This window comes from Panthera onca, chromosome B3 (genome assembly GCF_046562875.1).
Source record: "Panthera onca isolate mPanOnc1 chromosome B3, mPanOnc1 haplotype 2, whole genome shotgun sequence".
Taxonomy (NCBI): Eukaryota; Metazoa; Chordata; class Mammalia; order Carnivora; family Felidae; genus Panthera; species Panthera onca.
In genome coordinates, this window is record NC_138344.1 from 87,059,476 (window position 1) to 87,070,144 (window position 10,669).

Below are 10,669 nucleotides of genomic sequence, written 5' to 3' on the forward strand. Positions count from 1 at the left end.
ACAAAAGAACCCCCAAATAATCCAATTAAAAATGAGCAGAAGAGATGAACAGACATTTCTCCAAAGAAGACATACAGATGGCCAACAGACACACAAAAACATCACTAATCATCAGGGAAATGCAAGTCAAAACCACAATGAGATATCACCTCATACCTATCAGAATGGCCAAAATCAAAAGTACAAGAAACAACAGGTATGGTGAGGATGGGGAGAAAAAGGAACCCCATGCAATGTTGGTGGGAATGCAAACTGGAGCAGCCACTGTGAAAAACAGTACAGAAGGGCCTCAAAAGTTGAAAATACCTCGGCAGCAGCAACTTCTTACTAGACATATCTCAGAAGGCAAAGGAAACAAAAGCAAAAATGAACTATTGGGGCCTCATCAAGATAAAAAGCCCTGCACAATGAAGGAAACAATCAACAAAATTAAAAGGCAACAGACAGAATGAAAGAAGATAATTTGCAAATGACATATCAGATAAAGGGTTAGATAAAAGTTAGAATCTATAAGAACTTATCAAACTCAATACCCCAAAAAACAAGTAATCCAGTGGGCAAGAGACATGAACAGACCCTTCAAAAGAAGACATCCAGATGGCTTACAGACACATGAAAAGATGCTCAACATCATTCATCATCAGGGAAATACAAATCAAACCACAATGAGATACCACCTCACACCTGTCAGAACGACTCAAATTAACAACTCAGGAAATGACATATGCTGGCGAGGATGCAGAGAAAGGGGATCACTTTTGCATTGCTGGTGGGAATGTGAACTGGTACAGCCACTCTGGAAAACAGTATGGAGATTCCTCAAAATATTAAAAATAGAGCTACCCTACGACCCAGCAATTGCACTACTAGGTATTTATCCAAAGAATACCAAAATGCTGATTCAAAGGGCACATGCACCGTAATGTTTATAGCAGCACTATCAACAATAGCCAAATTATGGAAAGAGCCCAAATATCCATCAACTGATGAATGGATAAAGAACATGTGGTGTGTGTGTGTGTATATATATGTGTATATATATATATACACATATATATACATACATATATATACATACATATATATATACACATATATATATACATATATATATATACACACATGCACACACACACATACATACCTGCATACACACACACTACAGAATATTACTTGGCAATAAAAAAGAATGAAATCTTGCCATTTGCAACAACATGGATGGAACTGGAAAGTATTATGCTAAGCTAAATAAGTCAGTCAGAAAAGATAAATATCATATGTTTTCACTCAAATGTGGAACTTAAGAAACAAAACACATAAACCTAGGGGAAGGGAAGGAAAAATAAGACAGAAACAGAGAGGCAAACCATAAGAGACTCTTAAATACAGAAAACAAACTGAGGGTTGCTCGAGGGGTATTAGGTAGTGGGATAGGCTAAATCAGTGATGGACATTAAGGAGGGCATTTGTTGGGATGAGCACTGGGTGTTATATGTAAGTGATGAATCACTAAATTCAACTTCTGAAACCATTATTACACTATTTGTTAACCAACTTGGATTTAAATTAAATTTTTTAAAAAATTAAAAATAGAATTACCATATGATCGAGTAATTCCATTACTGGGTATTTACCCAAAGGATATGAAAACACTAATTCAAAAAGATATATGCACCCCCTATGCTTACTACAGAATTATTTACGATGGCCAAATTATGGAAGCAACCCAAGTGTCCACTGATAGATAAATGGATAAAGAAGAGGTGATATATATATATACACATATACATACATACATATATACATATACATATATATATACATCTACATATACATACATATACATACATACATATATATGTGTATAGATAGATAGATACACACACACATACCGCGGATACTAGTCAGCCATTGAAGAGAATTAAATCTTGTCATTTGCAACAACATAGATCTAGAAGATATAATGCTAAGTGAAATAAGTCAGTAAGAGAAAGACAAATACCATATGATTTCATGCAAATGTGGACTTTAAGAAACAAAACAAAGGAACAAAAGAAAAAGAGACAAACCAAGAAACAGACTCAACTACAGAGAACAAACTGATGGTTACCAGAAGACAGGTAGGTGGGTGGATGGGTGAAAATAGGTGAAAGGGATTAAAGAGTACACTTAATCATAGTGAGCACTAAGTAATGTATAGAATTGTTTAATTCTGTATTGTACACCAGAAACTAATATAACACTGTATGTTAAATGTGCTGGGATTAAAATTTAAAACCAATAAAATAAAATAATAAAAAATTAAAATGAAATAAAGAAGCTTTGACCATCCATTGCTGATATTCATCACAGACAACTCTGTCACAAAGCCACCTGATGTGGTTCATCAACATGTTGTGCTACCACCACATGAGTTATTTCAATCATTTCCCACATTAGGCTCTGTGGGGTGTGAAAGAAGATTCCCAAGTGAGGTAAGCATTGTTAAGAGAGGTGTTCAAAATAGGATTGGGAGGATACTGAGGAAGCACAGCCTATACAAGTCTTTTGTTTCAAATTTTGGAACACCAGGGACTTCTTATTTTTGTCAATTGCAATTTGTCAGTCAATTGCACCTGAATTGTCCTCTGGAACACATTCTTCTACTTTGGATTGAAATAGAGATAATGTAACATCTATTAACTAAATAGCCTATAGCACATTATACAGTTTAACTCTGTCAGCACCAATCAGATTTCTTTCAAAACAAGTCATATAACTGTAGTTTTTGTGTTTATAAGCCTGCACTGCCCACTTGCAATTTGGAGCACACTTTCCATTTCTGTCCACTCTGTGTCTTTGAGATTGCAATCTCTAAGACTCCAAATAAGTGCTTTTGGTTGCTTTACAGCCCCTTCTTCCCTGTCGACAGCAGTTAGGAGAGTAAAACATCATAAGCTCCATGAGTTCATCCTTTGGATGTTACTAAATGTTCTGAGACTTTTTGATCTGTAATGTGGAGATCCAAACCTTCTCAACTCAGAGCATTATCGTAAAGATTAGATAAGACCAGTAAAAATACTGTGAAAACTGTAAAATTATCTACTCATACGAGGTATTATTGATGCTGCTTTTTAATGGAAAGAAGCAATAAAAAACAGCAATGATATTTCCAAAATAACCTCCAGAGTAATGATGATAATGTTGACGATGATGGCAACAAAAAGTTAACAATAAGAAAACAAAAATATTTCTCTAGGGCTTTTTTTGTGCCAGGTTTTATACTAAGAACTTTTCATGTTCTTTTTTTATGTAATCCTCACAACAATCACATGAGGTAAACACTGATGTTATCACAACTTAAAAATGAGAAAACTAAATTCTAAAGAATTAGGTAGCCTTGCCAATTTCACACAACTAACATAAAGTAGAACTGAGATCGAAGCTCTTGGTTCTGTCTGATTCTATACACTCTATGGGTGAGGCTTAGCAAAAAATTCTAAAGCCACCAAAAATACCTTAAAAAAATAAACATGAAAAACCTAGACTTAGGACAAAGAGAAAAAAATAAGCAGAGCTTGGCCTAAATCTTAAAGCAGATGGTATAACATTAACTCATGGCAGAAAAAGAATAGAAATATTCAACTATCTCCCTACACATGCCATCAAGAAGACTAATTGTCAAACTGGAAAAAGAAGAATAAGTATTATCCTTAATAAGTATCATTTAGAAAACCAAAACTAAAATAGAATTGAAACTGGAAGGAGCCTCAAAAAAAAAAAATGAAAGAAAGAAAAGAAAAGAAAACATACAGCCCAATGTTTTTGGTTTACAGATAAAAAAGCCAATGGGATTAAGTGTCTTGCTCAAAGCCACACGTAAGTCCAAGGCAATGTTTGGATACAAGTGTCTTCCTGGCTCCGGTTTCAGTGCTCTTCCCACCTCCTGCATTTGAGGGATAATAATGAAGTGCAAGTCCCTGCATTTAAATGAATCAAATCACACAGGGTACTGAAAAACAGAATTACACAATATCTGACGGTAATTTTTGAAATCATGGGAAATGAGAAATGTATTAGAAGGTAGTATTGTGCTTAAACTGTATAGTGACAAAAATAAGCACTATTAATTCAATAAAAGGTACTGTTTACCTGGTTTGGTCACTGCACCAAAATGTTTTCTTGAGCAGTAAGGAGAGTTTAAAGTTCATTTAGCTATGTATCAGTACCTAGAGAGTTCCTTAAATTTAAGACGCTATAAAAGTGAATTGAAAATGGGTACTCCTTTACTAAAGTTAAGAACTGTATGCATCTTATTATAGATATACTTAGCTATATCACGGGCCATGATTAAAAGAATCATCAACAACTTTTAAATAGAGTTTAGCAGAAATAATTAAAAATTAATGTTGATATTTTAGTAATTCCCTATAATTGTAATAACTATATTATGGTCAAAATAATTTCCAATTTTGTAGTAAATTATTCAGCCACCACATTTTTTGATGTCCAGGGTACAAATGAATAAATCCATATTACTGCCTCATCCTGGAAACATACATAAAGCTGCCCCTGTAAGAGGTCGTTCAGTGTAAGCATCTGCCTTTTTGACTTCCTAATAGTCATAACTAAGCGGATTCTCTCTAGAATCTGCAGATATTTGCAAGAAAAGATGTTCAATGGAATTGATGTTCTCCAAAGCCAAGCTATCACCAAAACTTATTGAAATGCAGAGGGCTATACCACTGTTGGTCTTTTTTAATTGTCTAGATTCTAGATGTTATACTCTTAATGATTTCTTTAATCTGTTGATGTCTCCATGTATTGTATTCCAATGTGATTTTAGCAGTGGAACAATATGTCCATTTAGGCCCAGTTTTACATTTCAAACCTTATCAGTGGGGGGAAAAGCCCAGAAACAAAATAAGATAATTGATGTGAGGTTCACTATTTGTTTTCTTAGTCAATAGCTTTCAGTAGATATACTGTGTCGTTATCAACAGGCAGCCAAACGTACCTGTAGATGGACTTTATTATACTTGCCTATGGAAAAGGAAAGCTATGCTTCTCTTAATTTTTAGTATGTTCAGTTGCAGGTTTCTCCCCCCAATTTCTCCCAAAAGTGAATTCTGGAATGCTATTTGGCCTCTTTTAAGTCAAACAACTGCAGTATTTACAATGGTTATTGTATGGTTATCCTCCATATTTGGTGAAAAGCCATCCAACTTTTTTGGTATTCTGTGGAAACAGACAATTTTATTTCAGACTGCAAAGCATATGATTAGAGTTCTAGTATAAATATACAATTCTTCATCCTGAGGAAAGGAAAAAATTTTATCTACTTTTTTAGATTCTTCTGGCTGTCCAATAATTAAATTGATAGGAGACCAATTAACAGGAGACAACCTAATTATGCACATATGTGCATGAGAAAATGAAATGCACAGTCAGGCAATTAAGGCTTATATGCCATTCTGAGCTAAGAAAAGGGGTGTGGGGGACCAGGACTTCAAAGGGAAGAAAGACAATTCATAGAAAGATGGGAAGAGCAAATGTTTGGGAAACTAATGTTTGTGGTGCCATGAAAAGACAATAGGACGCAGAGAGGACTTTGAACAAACAGGCCTTGCTGAGTTCCCCCCAGTCTTCTACTCCTAGCCCATATTCTTTATAGTTACCTCTGGTGATAGCTCTCTTCCTGGACCAGGCCATCTACCTAAATTCTTTTAGGCAGTTAAGGGGAATGTAAAAGCTCTTCTTAGTCTTTTGGGCTTTGATTGTTTTCAGCTTAAAATACTCTGCATGTCAAAGTGGTACATTCTAGGGATACTCATTCTGAATCCCATTAGGTCCTTCCTCTAAAACTTCCCTGGAGGGTTCCTATATTTTAAAAGCTGTGCTGGTTGCAGTGGAGAGAATTGGGTTAGTAGTCAAGAGGTAATAGATCTGCAAAGGGAGAAGTAAACATAGAGTAGAATGAGGATAAACAAACAGAAAAGAGCAAATTGAAGCACATTTCCCTACACACTATTAAACTAGCCTCCTGATCCTAGGAATAGATCAGTCCAAAAATGTGTCTGTGCTTCATTTTTCTCATGGAAAGTATTAACATTCTCTTTTAATACATGTAAGTTAGACACTATTTGTTCTGTTTGATTTAAATAGAAGCAGCATTTTTCAGCAATAATTGCACAAGCTCCTCCTTGCTGGGCAGTTGGGGTATCTAGAGCATGACAATTTTGGAGTACAACAGAGGCTAAACTGTTAACTTCTGACTGGAGTAGTTCCAAAGTTTGCATAGTGCTGTTGAACTCATGTTTTATTACCATGGAAAAAGATTGCCTTTTCCAATTCATAATTTCCAAATTTTTGGAATAATGTCCTCAATGCTGAAAAGAACTTGGAGTGGTGATACACAATTAGATTTTCTATGGTTTCTCACCAAACACATTTATATGAAACAATTTTTTTTAAGTTTATTTATTTATTTTGAGAAGGAGCACCAGCAGAGTGAGAGGAAGAGAGAAACAATCCTAAGCAGACTCTCTGCTGTCAGCATGGAGCCCAACAAAGGGCTAAAACCCACGAACCATGAGATCATGACCTGAGCCAAACAAAGAGTGAGATGCTCAACCAACTGAGCCACCCAGGTGGCACAATTTTTTTTAAGTAGCCTAAGTTTGTAATTTAGCTTGCATTTAAGATAAAGTATCTTGTGACAGAAAGAGCCAGGCACCCGTCAACATCATTCTGATCACTTATGTGGGGACTTTTAATATACCTTATCACCACATAAGACAAGTGTGTTTCAAAGATAGGGTCAGAGTGGAATCTATAATTTCCCAGATCTGGGACATTCCATAACATTTGCTACTGTAACTGTTAGCATCCATACATCTATATTTTTCATGCAGTCCTGTCACTTTGAAAGAGAAAAAAAAGTTGCAAAGCATCTGATACAGGAGGCCTGCAGTCTGGCATTGGCAGCTGTAAAGCTCAGTTTTGTCACCTGGCTAAGTTAGTCCAGATTTTATGCCAACACATACATACTTGGGGTACCTGTCAGTGTAACTGAGATACCCCAAGTCATAACAGTGATGGCCTGTGAACCATCCAAAATAGGTGGTGATTTGGCAAACATCTGCACTGTTTAAGGTAGTGCTAGAGTCATTTTTAATTTTGACAACTTCAAAGATGCCGTTTATAGAATCAAAACACAGAGTTTGATCGCAATATTGTCTGGTATATAAACCAGGAAAAGTCTAATGGCATGTCTGTTTTCAATACAAAAAGAAAATTTTTCATCTATTGTCTTTATCTGGGCAAGAAACAGTCCTTGGGCTCCTACAGACGTTTTCCTGGGCCCACATATCTTAGAGGAAGAGGTAGAGTGATGTTTTTCTATTCATGGATACCATACCCTGTTTTTCATCCATCTTCCATACTTAGTCTACCAGGTATTCATATCAGAAGGAACAAAGACTAGTTCAGATTCTTTTGTACAATCTAGATGTTGACATAACCAACATTAAGACTGATTAGTTAATGTGGACAGGGTTTGGTAAAGTGGCACAAGGGGGGTTTAATCTGTGCTGAAAAAGTAACGGTTGTTATTTTTTAAGTTTATTTATGTATTTTGAGAGAGAGAGAGAGAGAGAGAGAGAGAGAGAGAGAGAGAACAAGTGGAGGAGGGGCAGAGAGAAAGGGAGAGAGAGAATCCTAAGCAGGCTCCTCATTATCAGTGCAGAGCCCCATGTGGGATCTGAATTCACAAACCATGAATCATGACCTGAGCTGAAATCAAGAGTTGGACACTTAACTGATGGAGCCACCCAGTCACCCCAAAAGCAATGGTTATTAAGAGCAAGACTCAGTTGAAAAAGATCCAGTAGTGGAAACCTAAAGAAAGGAAGTAGGTAAAATACAGACAAGAACTCTCTGGTCAGCCTTCTAATAAATGATTAATAAATGTGGGGAAAATGTTCATTAATAAGAGAAGGTAGATTTCTGCTTTTTTGTTTCTGGCTTTTGGGATTTTTTTTAGTGTATATACAGGGAGTCTTTTAAAAGGGCAGAAATAGGTGGAAAGCAAAGTTTCCTAATCCATGCCCTTGGGTAAAGCTTTTTACTTTTAGATGCTGGCTGCTTCTGGGTCCTGGGAATTGGCCCTGGAAATCCTTTATTTAAGGTCACTTGTAGGGATTGTCTCCCAGTTATCTTGAGAGTGATGTTCTGGGTCTATTTTGACATGGCTTGTGTGAATCCAAGAGGGCTTTTATTTTGATGGTAGTATATGTGGTTAGCAGTACTTCGTAAGTTCCTTCCCACTGAGGTGACAATGAGTACTTTCTTCTAAAGATCTTGATGTATACCAAGTCTCACTGAAAGACATGGCAAGACTTATCAGTCAATGGGGGCCATGCCTCTTTCATCTGATGGTGATATACTAGTTAATTCCTGTATATTGTCAGTCATAGTATCAAACAGCTCTCATGATGCTCACATAACCCATGAACAGGTTTAGATATGCCAGTAGGCATTAGATGATCAAACTTTATTTCAAAAAGGGTCAATCCTTGTCTCTTATTTGAAGTATCCCAGATCTTTCTAAAGAGTAGGGGTAATGCTTCTGACCACTTAAGTCCAGTTTCTTGACAGAGCCTTCCTAAAGTCCTTTTTATGTCTAAAAATTTTATATTTCACTTGCCCTAATGATTGAGGATGATATGGGGTATGAAATTTTAATGAGTACCCCAGAGTTTTTGCAAGCAAGTGGTTTATCTCTGCTATAAAATGAGTTCCTTGGTCTTATTCAATCCATAAAAGAATGCCAAAATGAGGAATTATCTCAGTTATTAATTTCCTTACCACTGCTGTAGCACTGGCCTGTCTGGTCAGAGAGCATTCAGTCCATTCACTAACATGCAGACAAAAACTAAATAATGATAATAGCCTAAAGCTCAGGGCAAATCTATAAAATCCATTTGGAGTACTGCCAAGGACAGTGTGGGCCTAGGAGAACTTCCTGATGCATACTTATTTCTTCCAAAAAGTTGGTGAGATTTATAAGTAGTGCACTGAGAAATAATTTGATTAGAAATTTTGTGGATGTCAGGACAAAATAAACTGTCTTTTAGTTCCTTAACTATATACCCCATCTGGATCTATGTCCCTTTTGATGGGAGGTAAGTACGCATCAAAGAGTACGCATCAATAGAAAAGGGGCTACAGGAGTCTGTTTGGCCCAACATATAATTCATTTGATAGTTGTTTGGCACACTTTTGTATCCATTTGTCTCTTTCAGATTGTGAGGCAACTGCCTGATAGTTAATGATAATCAGTCTGGGATAAAGGCAGGTTTAGAAACTGGGCAGAGAAAGGATAGGGTGGTTCATTTTGGGCTGCTTATGTAGCAGCCTTGTCAGCCCTATCATTTCCTAAAGATACCATATCAGCCTTAGTATTGGATGAACGGTGAAGAATAGCAATTTTGTGGGCACCTGGGTGGTTTAGTTAGTTAAGCATCTGGCTTTGGCTCTGGTCATGATCTCACAGTTTGTGAGTTCAAGTCCCGAACTGGGTAAGCTCAAGCCCCACTTTGGGTGAACTTGAGCCCCACTTTAGGTAAAAAAAGAAAACACGAGCCCCGCTTCTCTCTCTCTTTCTCTCTCTCTCTCTCCCTCTCCCTCTCTCTCTCTGCCCCTCGTTCGCTTGCACCCTCCCTCTCTTTCTCTCTCTCTCTCTCTCAAAAAAAAAAAATAATAATTTTAGAAAGGAGCAGAATATCTTGCAATGGGGCAGCAATTATATGTCAATTAGTGATAGGAGTTCCCATGGAAGTTAAGCATTCACAGGATTTCCTAATTGTGCCCAAAGCATGACAGACTCCAAAAGCATATGTGGAGCCTATGTAAATAGTGGCAGTCTTCCCTTTTGCCAACATGCAAGCTCTAGTAAGAACTATTTGTTCAGAAGCTAGGGCTGATTTTACAGTGAGCAAAGAATATGTTTCAAGTGTTTCAAGTGGGGAAACTACAGCATAACCAGTTATTACGTTTCCCTGGAAATTTCTTTTACAGGAGCCATGGCAAAATAGAAGTAAATCTGGGTTGTCCAAAGGGGTGTCTAAGAGATCCTCTTGTGGCTTTGAGACCATTTCTATAATTGCTAGGCAATCATGTGGAATGGAGTGCGGCTCTCCAGCATCAGGAAGGGGTAGTAAAGTAGTTGGATTTGAAGTGTTACAATGATGTGAAATAATGGAAGGGTTAGTCAAAAGAGCCTGTTCGAAAGTGATCTGTTGCCACATAGAGAGGTGCTATCTTACGAACGTGGAAGAGAGCAAACACAGCATGGGAAACACAGAGGTGAATGCGGGCGCCTGACACAAGATCAGTGGCCTTGTCAATTAAGGTGACAGCTGTGGCTACTACACACAGCATGGGGGCATACCTGAGGCCACAGGGCCTAATCAGCATGAGAAATATGCTAGACAATGTATTTGAGAGGCAAAAGTCTCTCCTAGAACACCTGTAGCAGTCTCAGTATTTTCATGGTAGTATAGATAAAAAGATTGTCAAAATTAGGTAAGAATTGGGAGTGTTGACAATGTTAATTTCGAGGCTTGAAAGGAGGTTGATGCTTCTAAAGGCCAGATAATGGGCCCTGGGATATTACCTAGGAGGAGAG